Source organism: Gallus gallus, chromosome 2 (genome assembly GCF_016699485.2).
Source record: "Gallus gallus isolate bGalGal1 chromosome 2, bGalGal1.mat.broiler.GRCg7b, whole genome shotgun sequence".
In the NCBI taxonomy this organism is placed as follows: Eukaryota; Metazoa; Chordata; class Aves; order Galliformes; family Phasianidae; genus Gallus; species Gallus gallus.
In genome coordinates, this window is record NC_052533.1 from 23305907 (window position 1) to 23330443 (window position 24537).

Here is a 24537-nt window from a genome sequence, read left to right on the forward strand (position 1 = left end):
CGCTGGGAGCCGCGGCGCGCGGGGGCCGATGGGAAGTGTAGTCCCGCGCCGCGGGGGGGTGGTGCCGCGCTGCTGAGGGGAGGGCCGTCCCGCGTCAGGCGGTCGGCGGGCGCTGCTACAGTGACTGGCTGTACTGAGTCTGTGTGCCGTTCATAAATAGCAATTCAGTGCTTCATAGCAAAGCGTGGAAATGATACTGAGGCATTAATGTTTCCAATACATTTTTATTATGTTGAGAAGCTGATGTTGCAGCTCTCCTGATGTCACAGGGGCGTGATCACGAACCCGTGTCACAAGGGAGGCTGAGCGTAGGGCTCTGCCGGGTATCCTTAGGATGCACTGCTTGTGTTCTGTTTACACGGATTGGTTCTGTTTGTACCAATCATCTCACAGAATGTGAAGTAAATACGATTTTCATGTTCTCGTGAAGTGGTGGAGTCACCGTCCCTGGAGGTGTACAAAGACCTTACGGACGTGGCACTGAGGGCCATGGTCAGTGGGCATGGTGGGTGTGGCTTGGGGTTGGCTAGGTGATCTTAGGGGTCTTTTCCAACCTTAATAATTCTATGATTGTTACTTCTGCTTGCTCTGTGGCTATGGCTGTTCTTAGCATCCCCAGTCCTTTCTGTCAGGAAGCCTCAGCAAGAAGTCACCAGTGGTTTTGGATGCCTGACCAATGTATTTTTTTAATCAAAGGCAACATATATGAAGAAAAAGCAAATAGGAAAATTAAGCCTTACGCAGTCTGCAAACTGATCTGTCCTAACTCTGTTTTCGTGAGCAGCCTGTATAGGTGTGTCACAGAATCACAGAGTCACCAAGGTTGGAAAAGACCTCTAAGGTCATCCAGTCCAACCATCCACCTATCACCAATATTTCCCACTCAAACATATCCCTCATCTAAACATTTCTTAAACACCTCCAGGGACCATGACTTCACCACCTCCCTGGGCAGCCCATACCAGCATGTGACCACTCTCTCTCCATTCCCCAAAATAGTGATCAACAATTGCTCTCTCTCTGTTTTTTCTTTATAAAGGGAATGTCCCACATATCCTGCCAACAGGAGACTTTTCTTATTGCTCTTATCTGTTGGTTATATTTACTGGCTCGAGTTCGACTAGATGAATAAATTTACATAGCAGACTGTTTATTAGTAGATTACTCCAGGACTCTCACAAAAACAATAAGAAGAAGAAAAAAAAAGGAACAACAACAAAAAAAAGAAGCTGTCTGAACATATTCCATATAGTCAAACTTCCAATACACAAAGTACAGCAAAGGAATCTTATTAACATGATAATAATAATGGCATTGTTATCATTCAATTATTTAATTACTAAGCAGACTGACATTGTTCTTACATGTTTGATAAACAGGTTTTCGCAGTCAGCATGATTAACACTCTACTTTGAACACTGACAGGCTGTGAAAACAACCTAGCAAGTTACACTTATCATTTGAAAGCTGAAAAGCTGATACGGCATTATGTTAGTACCAAATACTTCAATCGCTGTTTTCTTAAGCAGGAAGCTTCAATTATTAAAAAAAAAAAAAAAAAAAAAAAAAAAGTATTTAAAGTTTGATTCATCACACAATTAAATAACAGCTGATGAGACATTTCCAAATAAAATTATTGCACTAACCATGTAGAAACTAGACTAGATCACAAAATAATTAAGATTTGGTGCCTTCAAAAAGGAATGAAGAACATCTTTCAACATCTTTCAGTATCCTTTTTACTTATGATCCTGATTTATTGTAATGCCATTTAGCAATTAAGAACCCTCAAAATGCTTCTGTTAAAAGAAGTCAGTCCAGTCAGCCAGGTGCCTCCTCCCATAACACTGACAATGAACTTAGCATATCATCAATGTTATTCTTCCTGGTTGTACTCTCCAAGTACTGCAGTCAAAAAGACAAGAAGATGCTGTGTAAAACCATGCTTTCCTTAAGACCGTACATGTTTGTAGGAGGCCGATCATAGCTGCTGTTGTTGATATCTAGACCATCAAGCAAAGAATTAATCATGTAAGCCACAAGCAGAATAGTTCATACATTCATTATTAATATGCTTTAATTATGAGAGCATAAGTAAATCACTGCAAGTACAGACAAACCTCTCAGTTTCACCCATCACATTCGACATTTTATTAAATATTGTCAAAAAGAACTGAGGCTATTTCAGGTCTTAATGTGCTTACATCAAAGATGACGACTTATTTCTGGTATAAGCATCCAGTTCTGGGGCCTCCAACACAGGAAGGACATGGAGCTGTTGGAGCAGGTCTAGAGAAGGACCAAAAAGATGATCAGAGGGCTGGAGCACCTCCCCTATAGGGACAGCCTGGAGAAGAGAAGGCTTCGGGGGAGACCTTATAGTGGCCTTCCAGTACCTGAAGGGGGCCTACAGGAAAGTTGGGGAGGGACTTCTTATAGGGCAATGGAACAAGGGGAAATGGCTTTAAACTGGAAGAGGGTAGATTTAGACTAGGTGAAGGTGGTGAGACACTGGAACAGGTTGCCCAGAGAGGTTGTGGATGCCCCCTTCTTGGAGGCATTCAAGGCCAGGCTGGATGGAGCTTTGAGTAACCTGGTCTAGAGGGAGGTGTCCCTGCCTATAGCAGAGGGTTGGAACTAGATGATCTTAAAGGTCCCTTCCAACCCAAACCATCCTATGATTCTGTGATAAGAATTGGCATCACCACATCTCATTATGTTTTCAAATTATGTTATTTTTCTGTGCCCTTTTAATAACATACCTTACCAAGTTCCTGCTGAAGTATCCTTTTACTTCTTTTACAAGATACTAATGTGACCGGGTCCAACTTCTGGGAACTCTGGTTATTTTTCATAAAACTGCACTGCTGGCAATCAGGAGAGCTTCCTTGAATATACAGAACTGCACTCATCCATGCCCAGTGATCCTAGGCCTTTCCATACAAAGATTCAAAAGACTGCCAACATTTTGTACCTACAAAGACTATCTGTCTCATAGCTTTGTACATGCATATGATTACAAGCTGAAAACCCACCTAAACTCTTAAGATTTTACAACTCACTAAATACACTTAGAACAAAATATGCAGTGTGTATTGTACACATTCACAGCTGTAATGCATATCACGTTGTTTTCTTGTTCTCGAATTCAGTATTTCTCTTTTTTTTTCCAATCACAGCAAAAGCTTATCCTCAGGGAGCCCTCTGGGAGATGGCAGTTTGGACACTTCAGCAGTGACGCAGCAGCTGAGGGAAGGAGAAGCAACGGGTTAAGCAGCATCAGCAGAAAGTGGCTGTAATTGAAGAGGATATTTGAAGAAAGAAAATGCAGTCTTTTCCACTTTCATGACCCAATTTTTTTACTCATGGTAAAGGCTTCTTTCTCCTCATTTTGGTATTAGCTATGTTTGGGAAGTATTGAGCTTTATCTTTGCTCGTGGATAATAACATTTAAAAATATGTATTATTTACTTAATTGTTGCTGCTAAATGCTGTGATTCTTCTTATTCTTTCCTTCCATTACTTTTTAGTAGCATAAACTGCTCCATCTCTTGTTTGATTCTATGGGGAACACTCCCACACACCTCTGCTGCATTTTTATAGATTTCTTGTCAGTGCTGTTAAATTGCATCAGAGTAGAGAAGGAAGGCTATGGGCCCAACTGATGGTCTCCCTCCTAAATTTCATTACAGATGGCTAGAATCAAAATTTACTGAAGTCATGGAGAATTTTTGTATTAACTTTGGATCAAGCTATAAATTTTTATTAAAAAAAACAACAACAACCCAGCACTACTGATTCTTTATCTCCCAAGCAGTGCGTGCTGTGTAATCTATGAATAATTCCAGTCATGACTTCTTTCTCTCATATTAAGGTACCATTTCTGATGTCAGCATTGACGGGGTAATAATATCAGCTGAATGAGTGATAAGAATTCAGCGCCATTGCAGTAGCCTGAACGTTAATAACTGTAATGTCTAAAGAGGAGCGCTAATACATTTAAAATAAGAAGTGGAAGTGGAAGTAATATTTTTCATTTCAGTAAAACAAATGTATGGGATGACTGGAGCACACAGTTCCAATGCTTCATAAGATGCAATTAAGCAGTAATTTGATTATTTGTGTTCTGTTTGTTTTGACCTTCAGACACGTAGGAAAGGTTTTTACCAATCAAAGCAGAGAATTCGTTAAAAACAGAGACTTTCAGCACAGTGAATTTCAGGGAGGGGAGAGCTGCTTTGCAGATGTGTCTGGGCAGAGCATTTTCCTGCAGCACACTTCTGAAGACAAATGAGTCGGCATCCTAGTTGCTTTCTTGTCCAGAAAGGAAAAAGTGAGAATGCAAATCAAGATTCCTTGTTTCTGAGCTAGTTTTGTGCTAGCTTGGTGCTTGGCCACTGCAGAGTTACTTGAAAAATAAAAACATCATGTACTTCTTTAATTCTCATTAGTTTCTTGACAGGTCAACAAACCATGCACAAAACGATGAGCTTGGTGACTAATTAGAGAAACTAATGCCTGAACATAAATCTGCAAAAGCTCTTGCAAGTCCCTTGTTCTCCAGAAAGACCATCTCACTTAAATATCCATTCAAATCACCTTTATAAGGTTTGTTTTCCTAGAATGTTGCAAGGAGCACAGCAGCAGGGCTGATTGCCTGTACTGGAGCATGGTGCTAATGGACGATGAGTCCTCTGCACTGTGGTCGCTCCTTTGGAGTTTAGCCGTGGATTTCTGCATAGCTTTATGTTATCTTACAAGAACTGGTATTGGATAATTCCTATAATTGCATTATTTGACAGATGCAGTGTATCAACTGGGAAGAAAATATAACATAATCCATAAAGATGAATCGATGCATTTCTAAGGAAAAAAAAAACCCTCTTAATTTATTGAAAATTTCAGAGCGTGATGTAGCTTTTAATGAAGTCAGTGGCAATTCTGTAAATGTTTTTATGGCATGGAATCAAAACTGAAGTAACCACAGTGCAGAAAGGAACGTTAATTACTGTGTAGAAAGGATTGTTTTATTTCAGAATTGAAAGCTGTAGGTTCTTTTCATGGCTTTCTGTAAATCTAGTTAAAAGTAAACACAGATCGTGCTTTGTGGTATGCCATGAAGAACTATTTCTGCCTCCACAGCACTTTCACAAACAGAAGTAATTCTATTCACTTGAAAATGACAACAATAAAATAATTAGCTCAGTTGTATGGGCAAATAAATGCATGATCTATGAGTTAAAATTCAATAACAATATACAAATGTGTCCCATCACATACAGACACTCACTGTATAGTTGTTAGAAGCTATACACCTAAAATTTGTCATTGGACAATAACCAGAATCTTTTTTTCCCCTAAGGGATCATGTTAGGGAAAAGGTCTGCAGGGCTGCCTACAGGATAAAAAGGGTCTATGTCCTCTACCCACAGTTCAAGTCCACCCTGCCTGCACCTTTCTGTGGCTGTCTCGAGGTCCAGCAGCTCATGCCCAAGGGCAAGCTGCTCCCTGGTTCAAGACCCATCGGCGCTGCTGTCATGGACTGTGTCCTGGCTTATGGCTCAAAGCCTGCCAGGCTGCCCATACATTTTTCTTCTCTGAGAGTTGGCCTTGGCCTGCTGTATCCTGCTGTTTGACTTGTGGCAAATCAAGCCGTGACCTTGAGAGAGGAGAGTATCAGGTTGATGGTTTACACAGAATAACTTTCCTCTGAATTATTTGGAAGTCTGAAGATAACATTATACCCAGACTAGCTCTGCTCAGAATAATGCTCTTGAGTTGAATCCATATGCTGCATGATAATTCTTTTACCTGTACCTTTGTTGGAAACCCATAAAGTTAAAATGCAAACATTCATTTACTACAGGATCAGTGAGTCCATATACTCCACCGACGGAAAAGAAAATGTACATGTGCATGTCTGAATTTCATCCTCATGAATCTTCATTTATAAAGAACATTTCCCTTTAAATAAGATTATTAGGATAATCTCATCCATTAAAAATAAATGCTGTTATTCAATAAAGCTGTCATTTAAGTGATGCATTATGTGCATATTTAAAGGCTATGCTTTAGTAATCACGTTATCTGTCTTCATGATCTTCTGCTGACATTTATTGTATTTCCCTAGAGCACTCTGTTTTAGCATCTGTCAAACACATAATTTCACACCAAAATTTAACCAATATATTCTAGTGCAGACAAATTTTGTCAGTGCTTAGCTTGACTACCTTAGTGTCTTCTCATAGCAAAATATGCTTTGGGGTGGCTGGCATTACCTAAAATGAAATATTCTAAGATCAGGATATCCTGGCATTTGGTTATGGAAACTTGCCTGTAATCTCAGAAGTTGTACATACACTTTCATTTTGGTGTGCTCCAGAGACTTTCTGAATAGAACACTGCAGCCTGAAGGACTTTGTATGCATTTCAACAGCATGTTCTTTAAATAGCCAAACCCAGCAACAACTTCTAGCTCTCGTTCTACATCATGCCAACTCCGTGACTCACCTCACTGCCCACATAAGAGCATCATTTGCTTTTGACCTCTTGGCATCCGCAGTCACATGCATATTCACCGAGAAGATTACCTACATGTTCCCAGCCATTTCTGAGCACCGGCCAGGAGCAGACTGGAAGATGGAGCAGAGGGATCTTGTGCATGTACTGGGTCTTCCCAGCTTCTCTGTTCAGAACTGTAAGGGTGAATCAGGTTCAGGTGTGTAGCTGGGTATATACCCCAGTATGACCCCACTAGCTTTACAAAACAACTTGAAGAAGCGGAACTTGAACTGCTGCAAAGTTTTCTGGCTGTGCATGTGTGGGACCTGAGCAGTGCCTCAGGTAAGATGACAGGGAGTTCTCTTTTCCTTAAGGCACTTCTTTGGAAGAGGCACAAAAGTAGTGGCACAAAGCTAACATTAAGGGGAAACATTACAGGCTTGGTGGTATTCAGAAGGGACACCTCGGAATACAGGTCAGTGAGCCCATGACCAGGCATTCTCCAGTCTTCTCCCTTCTACATAAACAAAGTATTCTCTCAGGGCTCCAGAGCATAACTCGTTTCTTAGCAGGATTTCTGGTCATGGATCTGGTTTCAAGAGCTCCTCTGAAGGCTCCTTGCTGAGCAGTCTAGACCACTGTCTGCTGTGCAGACCACTCAGTGCTATAAACTGCAGGCCACATTCCTCCTTCATGGATCATCACTGACCACAGTAAGGGCACAGATGATTCTGGACACATGATTCTGTTTTAGGAGATGAAATTTTCTGTGTCTGGACAAATCATGGCCACCTGCAATGTGAGTGACTTCATGTTGCTTCAGGCTCTTTCTAGAGATTCCAGTTCTTAAGATTAATGCTGGAAAGAAGTCTAGAAAGGATAGCAAAAGCAGACAGCAAACAAGCAGGTCTGAAACACCTGGTTATAATGCCTGGGATGTGCTCAGGACTTGCAGATCAGGTCATCCAGTGCCAAAGCTTGGAGCACAGAGCACTGGAGCTGCTGTGGGTATGCAGTCTGATACAAGTCTGATGTGTCCTGCCTGTGCTGTACACGTTCATGTTCAACACACTTGTGTACATAGCACACTGGATCTACCACTGTCAGATGTGAGTCATGCTCTTTATGAATCAAAAGAAACCTGAAAGACAGGAAGGCCGAGCCTCAGAGAGAAATCTCAGTGACCTGCTAAAAGGGCAGGTCTGAATCCAGTTCTGCCTCTGTGCCTCCAGACATGGTCCCAGGGTGTAGGCATACAGCCTGCTACCTAGGCAGTGTTTTCTTATATCTCTTGCAGCATGCAGTGCAGATGCCAGCTCAGAAACTGTGGTTGTGAAGTGGTATGCAGAATGGAGAGTGGTCTTTAAACGTGCAGAACAAATTAATGAAACGGAGCCAAATCTTTAACATCTCTGTTCCTCTCTTTTCCCAAATCCGCTAAAATGTGGATTTCTTGCCAGAGACATAAAGAGGCTTATTTAATCACTTTTTTACTAACATGCACTAAGATCGCGAAATGCAGAGAGCCTTGGGAAAGTATTATTCAAATTCAGTGGAAGAACATCTGCTATTTGCATTGCAGTAGAATCAAATGACCTGATCCATCATGTAAATTATACTCTAAGATATGATACCTCCCCCAAAATCAGTGGAGAGAAATGATCATGTTTTTTGCATTACAACTGAGTCGTATCGTATGGTCTACCTTGAAAGTTATATGCAAAGGCAATGATTCCTCTCCCTGACACCTTATAACCCTTTTGAATCCTGTAGCATAAGTCATTCTGAGCATTTTATTTTCTGTATTTTCTGCCAAACTTTAGCAGTGAATAAACGATTTTAAAGAAAAAAAAGGAGCACAAACAATAAATATATGTTAATATTTAAAAATAAATCAATGTATTCAATTTTTAGAATAAATTGGAAAAACTTTTCCGTTAGAAATATTTTGCATATTGGTAAAAGAAGCAATTTGTTAGGATGAACCTGCCTCGAATTTTCTGATTTTAGACTAAACTTCAGAACGTGGAGACAAGTTTGCAAAGTCCTGCTCACTCATGTCACCAACCAGCTATATAAAGAGTCTTCCTCTGAGTCTGTTCAAGGTTTTGACTTACCATGGACTAAATAAATGTATGACAATCTATTCTAGTCTTGTGGAGCAAAGTTTCATATCAAACATTACCAAGATATATACCATGATTTAACAGATTCATTATATATACTTATATATATATATTATTATAAAAAGAAAGACATTTTTCTTTGGAGGAAGTCTGACTGGGAGACAGATATCCTCCCCATACAGCTGGGCAAGCCTCATCTGCTGAGGAGATGAGATAGGAAAGGGAAAGAGAGACCTGCTTAGACTGGAAGAAAATATGTGGAGAGACTGAGATAGGTTAAAGCCTTGTACATGACCCATACAGTTACAAGAGGAAGGAGCTGATGCTGTGTATGAGATTGCAAAAGGTGATGTGATGCTCAGTGCCTCTGCCTACCGGAACTGTCAAAAAGAACTTGGCAGAATTGTCAAAAGGTGTTGAATCTTTGCTGGATACTCTCAGGGCACAATGGATGTGAATATCACAGCCAATTTAAAATGAGAGTAAGATGCGTTCTGGTGCACTTTTGCAACCTATAAACTGAGGTGTTCGTTATGACTTGGTACAGCTTGACTGAGTTTCTTCAAAGTTTTTGTATAGAACAGCACCAGCTTTCAAGAGTATCTGTGATAGCAGGAAGTTCCAGCCAGGTTTCTAAAAAGAGTATAACTGTTCATCTTCAGTCTTTTAAGAGCTTAGTTTTCCTGGAACTCTGGGGAATACAAACTTAGAGTTAAATAAAATTGTTTGTGTGTACTGAGAAGAAACAGCAAGAGAATTGAAACTCTGACAGAGAGACCATAACACACTGATTCACAGGGCTGTATTTCATGGAATACGTATGGGGATTTTAAATGACATTTAAGAAGGGAATGTGAAAAGATTGTTCTCTTCCCAGAGCTGAATTATTAGTAGATATGTATGGAATTGCGGGATACTATTATTACTTTTACATCAGTAATACTTTTCTAACCTCAATTAGCAGGAGACCAGAAGCCATGCTATGAATCATAAGGCTGTCTCTAAACTACTCACTTTTAGTTCGAAAAGTCTGGAATAACTTGCCTGCACATTGTACTGGAATATTAATGACTTTTCATTTTAGTGTACAAAGTCATCTGTTAAATTTCTGAAGATAAGAGCATCCTATTTTATCTTCTAGCAATACACAGAATCAGAGAGCCTTTCTGAGTGGACTAACACACAGAGGTTTTGTCAAGGATTAATAAACCCACGAGCAGAATTGAGACAAAAAGAAAGTATAACATTTTAATCCATCTTTCATACTTCATAGCAATGTCTATCCTTTTCCACATTGCTGAAGGGCAGCAACAATTAGTTTGCCAACACAGATGTGGGGTGAAATCATTGCAACGTAGTAAGGGCAGCGTCAGTCACGTTTCAGGTTGTATCGGCATGATCCAGTTAGATCTTAAGTTTAATATTTGCCTCCTATTGTGTTTCATTTGTGTCACTGGGAGAAATCCATTGGGGACAGTTTCACAAGGACTTATGGCTTTTTTAATGAGATTTCAAAATATATTTCCAGTCCAGACTCTATCAAACACGCAGTAGTTTGCTGACAGCATTCATGGCTTCACTTCAAACGCTCCACTTGTCACCTGGTTTCTGCTGGTGGCTTTCCCTGTCTGTTTCAGAATGTTTAATCTGAGATACCAAGCAGCTTTCTTAGTAATGATTATATATAGGTCAATGTGGTGACAAATAAAAAGCATCCGCACTTCCGTTACATCAGGTAAATTCACAGATGAAAAACTGATTCAGCAGCCAATATTTTTAATATTGTGAAGCAACACTGGCTTTAAGACAGCAGATTTCTTCACAGAGAATAAATAAATAATCCATCACACCTGACTCTATTGTCAATTCTGATATATGATTTTATTGAACTGTATCTGTTGGGTTTATCACTGAATGATGGCTCACTGGTGGGGCAGATCAGACTGCTAAGCTTTTCATTTGTTATGTAGCACAAAATCAGAGCACCTTTACTTTCAATGGACAGTCACACTCAGTATGGGCTACATTCACATGTGTATGCAGATCTTCGAATTTGCACTAACGTAGTGCTGTGCTCCTCTGTGTTCCCGTCACCCACAATTAAAAATTATTAGCTAAGTGCTACAGTCTGACTTACAGGAAGTAGAACATAGCAGAGGGAGTGCAACAGTAATGTCTCTGTATGGAAAAGGAGGCTCTGGGAGTAATTCCAGAGCACATCACACTGCAACATTGCATAATCGGACTGCATATACATGTACCTGTGACCTACATGTTCAGCAGTATGTAGGCTTGTGTGTGCACAGCTATATGTCCAGCAATTTGAAATTATTTCTGATATTACTGTTAGTGACTCAAAACAAACTAACAGATACAATTTAGTTTTGCATTTTAATTTTAAAAGAGTGCAAAAATTGAGCTGGCAGTTGCATAAGTGATTAGATTCCATAATTAGTTTTTTGCTATGGTTTCATAAATGGTTAAGAGAATTAAAAGCAACTATAAAAATCTTTTTAATATTAGTACTGTGGAAGAGCGAGACAAGAATAATTGTGCTTATGAAGATGAGCACCTCAAGAAAGTACATATACTTATGGAAACAAATCCAAACAGTCAAGAGAGTGTGGAACTACCAGCGTACTAAGTGCTGTGAAACTACGGGCAGAGGAAGCAAGTGGGAACTTAAATGAAAGAAGCGAGGAACATGGGTTAGTGGGCACAGTGGGGATAGGCTGATGGTTAGACTAGATGATCCCAGAGGTCTTTTCCAACCTTAATGATTCTATAATTCTATGAGTAGCTAATCTCTCAATATCTGGTGAATAAAGAAGTTTTTTACCACCACTTGCTTCAAAAGCAATTATTTTGTCTGTGAATATTTAGTATATTGTACATATTGGAGGTATGAACAGATGCATTATTAGAGTCAGCTAAATATTGGATTTCTGTGTTCATTTCCTTTGTCTGGCTTTAAACGTCCAGGCAATGACTGTCCAATAGATTCAAGACTCATGGCTGGTTTTATTGCTTGTTTCTGCTTACAGTCAAGGTTGCAAATCTCTCTCCTGTTATTAACAGAACCATTGCACTGTGCTTCTTATGTTCAGTCTTCCATGCATAAGGACAAACACTGTGTCCTTAGACGAACTAGAAAATAATATGTATTTCATATACACCTGAATATCTAAACAAGTGTTTAGGAACTATTTAGTCAGACTGGCCACTACATTTCTTCAACAGAAGAATCTACCTCCCGGAGCTGGGAGAAGGTGGTGGAGATAAGGGCAGACCTGCCTTCTCCAGCACCATTCCATTTGACTGCACTGCAACCAGCTCACTAGCAGAAGCCACAGTGGCACAATTACTTACAAGTATCCATCTTGTCATATGGTTTATAATCAGGTATGAAAATAAGAGAGAAAATTCTACCTTTATATATAGACCTCATTTCAATTTGATGTATGCACCAATAACTCCCGGTTCTGGTAGCTACACAGAAGAGTATGACCAAAGACTGGGTTTTCTGACTTGAATGTCTAAAGGCTTGAGAGCCCAGGTTTTATTCAAATATATGCTATGTACTGTATGTATAGCAATACCAATAAAGTTATATAGAATTGTTAGTCATATGATCAAACACCACATTTTTAATGAAAAAAAAGTGTTCGTAATTAGGATCAATATATCTTCTCACAAAGTCAGGAATATTATATTCAGCAGAATTAATACATATTTTTGTCAGTCACTGGAGGATAGTAATGTTCCACTAATTTGGCAGAATTTTTGCTGTTCTTCCCATTTTCTATTAACAAAATAATTTATTTCAAATTTGACAGCTTTCTCTATTATGATCTTGAACACCCTCCAAAACTCCGTTGGCTGTTGATAAATTTTAAGTCAAGTTTGACTCAGACATTTTTTCTACAATAAATGCATCTTTGGGTAAGAAAGGCTCTAAATGTATGACATTTACTAAGAACAGATAGGGAAAACAGCTCCCAAAAAACCATTCATCATGGCTATTTACAGCAGCTATGCATTAAAAATGTCTGCTGCCTAGGCTACTGTATGAATAGCATTCATTCTCAGAACAAACATCCTTCAAGTTTCAGCAACAGAGAAGAAAAGGTATTGGAAAACCATTTAGCTAGTGCTTTTGTTTTCTGTCAGTATCTAAATGGATGATAGCAGTATAGAAACACCTTCCTGTAGATCTAAGATGTTGTAGAAACACCATGAGGGAATAGGAGCTGATTTTTAATCTTCAAAGGACAAAAAATATATTCATGTAATTCAAGTGAGAAGCCATTAAAATATATTGTAGTTGTTGGGAGCTTGGGGTGGGTGAGCAACTGTGTTCTATCCGTCTATAGAATAGTCCCTGCTTTTCCTTTGAGCATTATGGCCCACGTTTATGATTACTGAGCTTATTTACTTTCTAATCAATGTGCTAATCACTTCCAGGGTAAGGGCTATTAGCAAGCCATTATAAGCTAACAGTGAGTAAATTAAATAGATATAAAGAGCCACATGGTTTCCCATTTGCTTGGAACAGGAGCTCTGCAGGGGAAAGGTGTAAGGCTCAAAACAGCCCTGGTAATAAGTAATTTTGTGTAATGCTGGAAATACTAAGTTTACTGTGTTGCCAAGCTTCTTTCGGGCTTCCTCAGCAGCTCTGAATAGTGATGTGTCATAGGTAGCAATGTGAATATGTGATGACTGTGCTGTGATTGCATTTCTTTTGCAACAGGACTGTATGCAAAGCTAAGTGGTTCGCCTGCTGAACGTTTCTGTATCTAGGACTGACGCAGCTGTTTGTAGGTAGGGGTTCTGAGGGGTTGAGGGAATTGAGAGAAAAGCCATTCACAGCCTTTTTTTTTTTTTTTTTCCTGGGAGTACTTCTTAGTACATCAGTACTAGCAGAAAAAATAAGGGACAAATGAGTTATTGCCGAACTTCGTGGTTTAGTCTGGACTATATTCAGCTGCCTACTAGCTGCTCTCAGCTATGGCTTTAGAGACAGTTGCAAACAAAAATAATACAAAATTAGAGTAAGTGTTTTTAGTTGTCACCAAGTTCTGTTTTAGCCTGAATGGGGGGCTTGGTTTATGGCTTTACAACATGATTAATGTCTAATGTATTTCTGAGTAGTGTGTTACTGGAATATCGTTGGCATTATCTGGCACGTGTTCTGTGAATGCAATAAGCTAAGACACGTAGGCTAGAATTACTTGTTCTGACCTATTTAAAATGTCACAGGGAAAAATAGAATCAAATTCAGAAATACATTTATTTATTTATTTTTAATCAAATAATCTGAACTGTCTGTGGTTAGGGAAGAAAGTTGGAGAACTCTCAAAACAAATATTTCTACCAGATTGCTTGAGCACTGTGTGCACTGTCTTTAAACTAAAAGAAGCTAATTGTGTGTGCCTTCATATCTGAAGATTTCAGTAAAAACAATAGATGTGAAGTAGTTCGAATGAAAGCTTGCTAATAAGGCTTGCTTTGGAGTATTCTATTACTTGGCTTTTCCCAAAGTCTCGCTCTGGTTTTTAAACTATTTAAATGATAATTGTCCTGTAACTTTATTGACTAGAATATTAATAATTGTAATAATATGAGTCTTAGAAATGTACATTATATTAAAACTCAAGTATGCAGAGGTGGGCCTGCTCTTCAGCAAGTTGAAAAGATCCAGTTTCCTCTGGTCAACACTAGTTGTGAATCTACTGTGGGTTGGGGTCTAATTAGGGAACTGTTAATAGCCTCATTTGCTGAGGAGAAGCTGGTGATGTATAAGAGAATCTTCTGTCAGCCATCTCAATAAAAACCATGAGTAATTCTTGACATCAGCAGTGGGGCCACAGCTGACTCAGCCCTATGCAATATCTGTAAACCCATTAGCAAAGTGATAAGCTGATGAAATAGTCAGCAGTGCTCAAGAGGAAAGTGATTTCCTCTGTCATTTGTTGAGGCACAGCACTAAGCGTGGTTTTACAACACTGATTTAGTGATCCTGGTAGACTGCAATTTTTCATTGAACACTATTCTCCTCCTCAGCTATTCCTCTGTATTCACCCCATAAGCCAGGTGTGTTATGTCAGATCCATAGACTCTGACTGAGCACCAAGAGCTTCTTTACTGTCCTGTCAAAGCAGAAAGCAATTATTAGGTGAATAGCTCACCTGTGTAGAAGGAACCAAATGAAAGGTAACTTATGGCTAGGGGGAGCCCAGAATGTGTGGTAAAAGCTCATTTAAACTGGAATCTGGGATGGCAGAGGGGATGGGTTAGGGGAGCAGAACTGCTGCCCCCAGTGGAAAATTGTTCATAAAATGTCCTTGAATACAGACCAGCATAGGGGAAAAACTCCCAGAGTGATTTCTGAGAAAGCAGAAGAGACTTAATTATCAAGAGGGACAGTTTTATTTGTCTTTTTGGGGATAGGCTTTCCAGAACTGGGAGAAAGGAAATAAATGAGTTGGGCTCAAACAACAGTTACACAATGTGACACTTGACCTTTCTAGCATGTTTCTACGTAGACATTAGGTTGTAATTATAGTATGACTTATAACCAAAGAATTGTTTGAAAAGGAGCTGAATTTTTGGTTTTGGAAATGTCAAAATTCATATGTTTGAGCTCAAAAACTTTAGTTTGATTGTTACTTTACTGAAGTCAAATATTTTCTGCAAAATACATCAGTTTTAATGAATATGTTTTCCACTAGAAAAATAGTATTTAAAATTAGGAATAATTTGGGATATTTTTATTCTCTAGATATATCAGGGAGTGTTTGACTTATGAAGGACCATGCCTCTTTTTTTTTCTATAGAATTCATAGCAAACATATGTTTTTTCATGAATCAAGATGTGGTATACAGATGCTGATGTTCAAATCATACTATTTGATGTTATTATGCATTTAGATCAGCTGACTTGTGTAATCTGCTGAAAATTAACTGTTCTAGCAACCTCACCATAATTTTTGTAGCAACAAAGCTAAAGTGTACACCACTGTTGGACATTATGGCCTTGGACAGCTGATAATTTGAACGAATCTTTTGACTGAGGGATGGTTTGGCATATATGAGCCTACTGCTCACAAAAAGGAAGGAATTTAATGAGTCTTCATAGTCAGTCTTTACTAGTATTTATCTCAATTGTAAATGCAAAAGTTTTTTTATGTTTCTTCTGTTGTGATTTCTTCACAGTGAGCAGTGAACTGAAAATTATAATTTAAGACTTCCTACTGCAAGGTATTAATTTTCATAATATTTTGGGTTCTTTCAGAAATGGTGAAGTCTCATCATGAAGACTTGTAATTTACAATTCCTTCTAGCCAGAATCAGATAAATAATTACATCTTTAGTTATCGGTTTCAGTGGCATATACAACTTGCTCATTGTAAAGAAATGTTTTTCTTGCAGGTAAAATTAATCTGAAGAGTAATATTTGTGTTTTCAAGGCAAAGGAAGACTTTTTTTGCTGTGATGGTCTTCTAGAGGCTACATGTAATTGCAGGATGCAGTAGTTTATCCATGGCCCTTCCAGGGTGAGCTCTGATATCCATTCACAAGCAAAGCTCACTTAGCTACTGTGCCAGGGACTGGCTTGATGGACTGGTGTAGTTTGTGTAGTGCGCTTCAGCAACACACGTGTGTTAAGTCTTCCACGTACTTCAACTGGAGCCCACCTTTTAGGAAAGGACCACACGTATGTTTTTTGTAATCTGTGTCTTTAAGTACTGGAGAGTTCTTATCTCCAAGTTGTTTCAATGTACCTTCAACACTGCTAGTCATTCTGTATTTTCCAGTCTAATCTTGCCTGGATTTGGTGTCCGCTCTCTGACTCGCTTATGTTTCCACCAGAGAGACACATCTACTTCTCCAAATGTGCCCAAACTACCTTTACTTAAATGAAATGACCTTCTAAGTATAACTTTTTGCCTTAAACCATCATTACCATTTGTGTCTCCCCCTTGTTACAAACCAGCCATGGCTGCTTCCAGTCTCTTCTTCTTTTCTTTGTGTTAATACATTCCTTCATGTTGGCTGTGCAGTGAACCAAGCAGACAAGTAGATTTAAGTTAAAAAGCTCTTTTTGATATTAGCTATTAGCTTTTAACCAGCCTGTGTAACATTTCTCTCACTAAATACTCACACTGGGCTGGGAATGATTGCATGAGGGCAGGCAAGAAAACTTCCTTCAGATGCAGTAACAGCACAGAGCAGTGGGGAAATAACAGCACTACTCTGCTGCTAGAAGGTATGTTTTTCAGGCATGAAGACAGAGCAAGTTTTTCTGAACATAATTTAAACAGATCAAGGAACAAGAAATCCTAATGCAAGACTTCCCATGAGTTCACATTAGAGCTAGACTAGCTGCACTTGCCTATTCTTTATTACCTTTAGGGCCGATAACTCCCTTCTTGGGAAAATAACTTCTTGCTTGAATGGTTATCATCATGAGTTGTCATGTAATGTTTTTCCTACACTTCCCCTTCTATTCTGCAATATGGATTTTTTTTTTTAAGTCATCATCTAGGTTTTCTAGCTTTCTAAAGGTGCACTGATCAAAACTTAGATCAAGGAAATGCTTTTCGTTCTGCTTACTATTTTGTGATGCATGTTATCTTTGACCAAATGTGCTCAGTTGACTGTGCTCTCAGCAGCTGTCTCATTTGAACTGCACTTTCCCAGATTATTCTCAAATTGATTCTAGCATCTGTGGGATACGGAATAGAGTTCAAGCAATGAGGCAGTTCGAATGCCAAAACATATTTCTGAAAGGCAATTAAACTTGATTATTTCCAGAGTTCAAAATCATAGTACAGCCAGCAGGATAAAAAAGCTCCTGAGGTTAATAATTTCCTCCATACTGAGCTGGATAAGCAATTTGAAAGTATCTGGAAAACAGTCCTTTGTGGTTGTCTGCTTTAATGAGCCTTTGAAATAATTACCCAAGTCTCTATTTTAGACCTCAGAAAGTCTTCAACTTTATTGCCAGGTGGGGAGAATCCAATAACACCAGGTTAAAGCACCCTTGAGATTCTGTGCTGGCTGCTTGTTAGTGTCTATTTAAGAGTAAACACCTTGCAAAGCCCTGAAAGTGTAACTAAAAGATCTGGGTGCTCAGAATCTTGGCACGCTAAGGCCATCAAAAGTGAAATGATTTTTTTCAGTAACCATTAAATAGATGTGTTATACTGTGGTTTATACAGAGAAGGTCTTGGTAGTCACAAAACTTCATCCTTCAAAAAGTTTTGGAAAATTCTGAGTTCAGTAAGTCAATCAAAGGATTAGAAGAGGATGGGCAACAAGAAGGATGAGTACAGTCACTTAGGAATAAGAAACAAGGACCTATTACTACAGATCCGTAAGTACAAAAGTGCTGTTTCCTCACTGAAGTCTCTAATTGCATGTTCTCATCACCCAAGAAAGTCTTACCAAAATGACATTTCTTTCTAAATCTACAAACTGCTTTATATGAATGTTAGCAAGGTAAGCTTGACTAGCAGAGGTAGTCTAAAAAGAGCAATGTTTTTCATGTAGAAATGTTAGACATAAATTCACACTGCTTCCCATCATCATGTAACCACGAGCAGCATCAGCTGTGGCCCTTATACAAATGTAGTGAGTTCCCTCCTTGGAACTTTGTCCTTATCAGGAACAAGAATGGTATCTAGTGGCTAGGAACCACATCTAATTCCTAGCTTGCTTGACTGGATCAACTCTTCCTTGAATTTGGACAGCTACTTTCTATCTAGCTGTACTGCAAAACAACAAATTAGGTGTGATGGTAACTTTGAAGACGACTCAAAGCAGCTTGTTTATACCGGAGCACTATTGTATTTGTAAACTCATCAGAACTCATTAAACAGGTGGAGTCTATGATCCCTTAATACTCTGTTTTGATTGCACCCTGCAGAAATTTTTGCTTGACTGATAAGCAAGATCTTAATCAGCTCTTCACTCATGTGGTACAGGGGTCAGGACAGTGGATTATGGTGAACTTGCTTAATAGTTTGTGATGGATACCAACTGAGGCATCTTAGAAATACTAAGCCAGAAAAGATTATTAAAAGTTTTAAGAGGAACCATTTATTTATCTAGAAAATCATGCATCCTGCTTGTCTAAGTGCTTGTGTTTGTGTAATATCTGCCTATGGCCTTTTTCTGTCTTCTCTCTTTCTTTCTTCCTGGAAGAAAGTTAATTCAGCTTATTTCTTTGAGTGCAGAGTGTACTCTGTAGCTTTTGCCCATTTTACTAAATTAGTCTGTTGTTAAAAGACTACATTTTTCAATAGCATTTTATTTATTAGATAATATAGTTCCAGCTGCTTTCTCTAGCAGTTTTTAAGAGGCTAATTTCCAGTTTCATTAGAAACTTAAGAAACAAACCAAACCAAGAAAAAAAAAAAAAAAGAATCACAGGTGCAGGTTCTACAATCACCGAGGAGTCTTGGCTCTCTGTAAGGACCTTTTGTCAACACTCAGAACATCACTGCCCTCTACGTCTACGTTGCATTAGCACTTTATTATATATACTCCCATCTGGCCTACTGAAGTCTGTTGTTTCTGGGCAATGAAAATATCAACATGTGTTTTTCTTGAAGAGCTCTAGCTTTCTATTACAAATGGACTGATGAGTTGATCTGGAAAATAGTAGTCCACATATGGTATCTCTTGCACAAAATAGAATGCAGGCCTTCAGTTATGAAAAAGATGAAAAGTTGTTTGGTACTGCATTGTCTTGCTTCAGGACAAAACTCTAAGAATGTTAATTATAATGTTTCCCAACATGTGCAGTTTCAAGTGAAATAAAATCAGGTTTCAAGCCTTCAAAGATGCAGTAACACACAGAGAGAAGATGAAAAGTGCGAGCAGGAGGAGTGCTCCTTTCCTGTTCAATAAAATAACATGTAATGGTGATCAGTAGCTGCTAATTCCCACACTTTAAAGCCTCTGCTTTCATAATGGGCAAAATCTATAATCTTCATAGGAACTCAGTTAATTCTGTTTGAATACAATAGTATTGTAGTGGGCAATGAACTCTATTCTCTATCCTTAACAGTAAGATTACTTTAGTTTGAAAGCTGCATCTCACTTTGAATCATTACAAATCAATGAGAAGTCCAACTTCACACACAAACTGGGAAGGTCCTGAGACTGTTCCGCAGTCTGTCTCATAATTATTTTTCAGCTGTATTTTTAATTTTTAATCTTAGTGGTATTGGCACCTTTTGCGATGTGGTTATTTTCTGGAAATGTCTGCTAAATCCTTTGCTTCCTGAACTTTCTGAGAATTCTGAATCAAGGGTCTTCTCGTCATGTATCCCTTTGTTCTCACAGAGATTCCCATGGTTCAGCGTAACCTCTCAGAAGACATCATTATAACGCATGTACGTGAGGTTTTTTAGTTGGAAATGATAATAGATTATTTATGTTTCCGCATTTCCATTAAGCTTCAGTCTATATAAAACTCTGGTTTTATGTAAAGCTGAACTAAAGGAAATGAGTCTGTGTAAGAGGGACTCTTTCTCACAGAGAAATTCCCTTTAAGTTCGCTGTTGACTGAGGCTTCTTGCCAGCGCATTAAGCTGTGTTGCAATGCAGTGGAATACAAAATACATCTGTAGCTGTATGACATTGTTCTGGTTTATTACTTTCCACTGAATTGTTTTAAGGAAAGGGAACGTAGGAGGAAACTAATTAGCACAATGAAATGCTGGAGACTGGCTTCCCTGGTCTGTTAAGACACACTTCTCCAAGTGGTGGAAAGCTGCTCCCACTACAGGAAGCATTTCCATCTAGCAGCTGTGTGCAAAGGTAACAGATGTCCATGCACCTGGCTCTATTGCAGTGTTTTATCTTCACAGGTGCTTCACCACACAGGCAGCAGTGAACAGCCTCAAAACAGAGAGAACTTTTTATCATTTTAGCTGCCCAGAGAAATGTGGTGGTGGTGTGCATGTTTTATGCGCTTAATTGGAACAACTACTTACTTGTAATTTTGGCAGTACTGTCCGGAGAAAGAACTAACTAAAAGAAACGGACTACTGATAACTAAAAATGTAATTATTTGTCAGATTCTGGCTAGAATGAGTTGTAAATTACAAGTCTTCATGATGAGAAAGAACTGCTACATCAAGTCATTGATTATATAACCCCTACAAAAATTATTTGCTACCTACACTTTAAGTAGGAATCTCTTAACCTTGTGTTTCAAAAGTGTTTAGTAACCATCAAATCAGAAGTTCTTTCCCCTCACTGTGTAAAATGCTACCTTGTGTCTAACAGACTTGAGTGAGAAACTAGCTCCCACAAGAGCCAACAGCTTGGTGTTTGTAGTAATGTGCAAAATACAGATTTAATTCCATATCTGAAAAGCCTTGCTGATGCGATTCTGTTTTACAGATCCTAGGTGAGGGTCCAAAATTGTGAACTATGTGGGACATACATGGGAAGGTAGTTTTGGAGGCCTGAGGTGGAGGAATGTTTGATGCCATGTTATATGGGGCAGGGAAGCATACTGGAAAGAGCTCCTTATTGCTCTGAAGCAGAATAACTTGCAGGTACCTGCCTTTCACAGGATAGAGTCTTTTTTTTCTTCTTCTTTTTGCCTTATTTGCCAAATGGTTCAAAAATGCTGGGCTCTCCAAAATGCAATTTTGTCCTTTTGCAATGATAAGAAACCTAGTATGTGATCTTGATAGCAGTTATTTACATAAAGACTTAGAATAAGTGAAAAGTTCTTTTGCCTTCTGAGATACAATTTCTGACAGCTTACAGTAAATTCAGAGAACTGGATGCTTATGTATGTTCCCCCAGAGGTCTCATACAATTCATCTTAGGAAGCATAAATTTGTTATTTTGAAATGTATTGCTTCTGTTGTAACCAGCCAGATTCTGTGTAACACTGGGGAGTACAAAAATGTTGGCCTTTTTTTTTATACCCAATAAATTCTTGGCGTTGTAAAACTGACAGTCAGGGAAGATGAAATAACATAGATTTAATGGAGAGTAGAACTTATTTTAGACACTGCACTTAATTTGTTACTGGGTCTTATTTTAAAATTGCTTCCTGGATGTGGTTTACGTTGTCAATGAAATTTATTCTGCCTACAATTTGGTTTATAGCGCAAAAAATTCTAAGAACATTTTTTAACCTTCATTTTAATGTTTTGTTGCTGTCAGTTGAAAGCCACCTTCCACTGGAAAACATGTGGTTGTAACCATTCAAGATCAAATCCTAAATCATTAGAGCAGGCCTAGAACAGTGCATACCTGGAATGTGAACATCTCTTCCACGTTCTGAAATGTATGGAGGTGGAAGAAGAAGCCAGGAAGCTGTTGCCCACTGCTCATCAGCCACTGCACCCAGTGGGTCCTGGGCACACTAGGAACCTTGGGTACCTGAACTATCTGTTGGCACTGAATTATCCTGAATTATCTGTTGGCAAACTGTTGGCACTTCAGGCAAAGTAATTAATTGGAGACTACAACTCCTCTCTCTCAAACACTTGGTGTTAATGGACCATTTTTGTGCTACTTAAATACTGGAGACTAGCACTTTGCTTCTGTGTCCTAGTAAAATGAAGTGTTCCTGTTCTTCATTTGGGTATTTCAATTTCTTGTCTTCTCTACAACTGAACAGCACAATAAGAAGATAACAATGCTTACCATGTAAAGGGAAAAACTGCTTTTATGTGTGTGGAGACAGCCTTGATACTAGCACTGTTGACTTTTTTTTTTTTATGGCAATCAACAAAACATTTTGACACACCACATAAACATTTTTGAGAAAATTAAGTTTTCTAGTTTAAGAAAAAAATCTGAATACTGCTTTAAAATAAATTTGTTACAGTAACAGTAAAACTTATCTTGAATATTACCATCCTACTTCACTTTGCTGGTTTTTTTTGTTTTTTTGGTTGAGTTGAACCATCCCAAATAAACAACAACTGGTAAAAGGGACTGAAATATGACCCAAGCTACTCCACAGAGCACTACTGGCTTTGCCCTGCTGGAAAAGCATCCACGTATCATGGAGATGTGTATTACGCCTTCCTGAATAGCTGGGCCTCGTGTTTCCTATTAAGAGTAGGTAATGTGTACACATTTCTGATGTGTATTGGCAGACTATAATATTATGCCTGTATAGCTGCTGACTTCAGCCAGTGATAAAACTGTAACTTGAACACAGTTGAACTTATACATTTGTCTGCACTGGATTTAGATTACTCGTTTTCCTTGGCATCTGTACTTGAACTATGCGCTAAAATGAAGAGGAAATAATTGTGCTGGCTTTTGTTTTTCTCAGTCCTCTTTTTTTTTTTTCCTCCTCCAGAGAAACGGAATTGAGCATTCATTTTTATTGGAAATAAAAACCTACCACAGGTAACCTTGACTGCAAGTAAAACCTCAATGTAAGCCTTTGCAAAGTGTTACTGGTGACGTCAGTTTTTATTTAAAGTTTAACTGAACAGAACAATCTACTTCCTAGTGAAAATTGAAGGTATTGTCAGATTTTCTTTGCTGTTAATAGGGCCACAAGCTGTGTTAGTCTTTATACTATAGAAGTTTTGACTTTTCCAGTAGTTGACAGATGATGCTTTCATGTTCAAACCATCTGTTTAATCTCTGAACTTTGTTAAATGAAGCAAATTACGTTGCAAAAATCTTTCTGCAATGAAAGCTATCATAGCAGCTAGTACTCCAACTATTTATTATCTAATTACTATTAAATGTCAGCATGCTATGGTGACACATGAGCAAGACTCCATACTGCATATACATACATATGCATATGTTACTGCATAACATACATATGTTATGACGTTGTACCCACTTCTTATTTATTCTTTTCACCAGCCGGAGTCCAGCTTGGAATGGAAGTTTTTCTTTTGGTATTCCAGTAAAACAGTCCACATCCCACCATCAACCTGGCTTACTCTCATCTTACAAGTACCTGAATGGAGGAAGATTTGCCTGCTATTGTCAGTATGAGTCAGAGAAAGCAGTTCCTTATTATAATTGCTGACCCAGGAGATTATGACTCAAAAATGAAAAAATAGCTAGACCTGATTCAGTCAGCCTTGAACCTGGTCATGCAAAATCAATCAGATTCTTTTATATAGCTTAGAAAATGAATGTTTTCAGACTAGCTACTGAGATATGCTTGCCAATATTATATTTGTGGTTAATAAAACTTTAATTAAATCCCTACTCCTGTCTGATAATCCCTACGACAAGTAGGATGGTGGGAAAAACTGCGATCCACTGGACAGGTCTCACAGGGAATAATTTACTCCACCTCCAAAACAGCAGCACCCCTGAAACAGAACAGCTGTAAATCACCTGCAAATTAAAGTCAAGGATAGGAGCATGGACTAATTTTGCTCAGTGTGGAGCCCATCAGCAGTTTGCCCATTCCAACTAAAAGTGGTCAAATAGAGAATCTCAACAACAAACCATCGTGAGTGGGGTAAAATTGCAGCTTTTTAATTTTCAAGGCTGTAGGCAGAGAAGCCTTTGAGTCCAGAGCAGATGTAGCCCATGCTAATGGACAGTGGGAGGAGATCTCCCTGCTCCATTTCATCTTTCTTTTCTTGGAAAAATGGTTTGTACACTTCCTTCATGAGTTCGGACTCCCTGCCAACACTACCCCTTGGATCTTGACCTATTTTGTCAAAAATTGACTCATGACAGTGTCAAAGATAAGCCTATTATATATGGAGTTTACAAAGACAACCATTTAGCATGTAACATGGCCTCTCAGGTGGTAGTTTTAGATGTAACATGGCAAGATGGTGCCTTGAAGCTTATTGCATTCTTCATTGGTGCTACACTCTCTTCCCCAAGGCACAGTTTTCTCTTTCGAGTTTCAAATGCAATAATCAGACTA

General features: G+C 38.7%; 1 long non-coding RNA gene across 2 annotated transcripts; it reads left to right on the plus strand.

Annotated features, from left to right (window-relative positions):
- Positions 1-3: 3 nt before the first annotated feature.
- On the plus strand, positions 4-3784 carry LOC121113057. 2 transcript variants are annotated; one of them, XR_005857234.2, is made up of 2 exons: positions 4-2031; positions 3180-3784. It is a non-coding gene; the product is annotated as an uncharacterized LOC121113057 (long non-coding RNA). The 2 variants fall into 2 exon arrangements; XR_005857233.2 differs by having other exon boundaries at positions 4-401.
- Positions 3785-24537: the final 20753 nt, after the last annotated feature.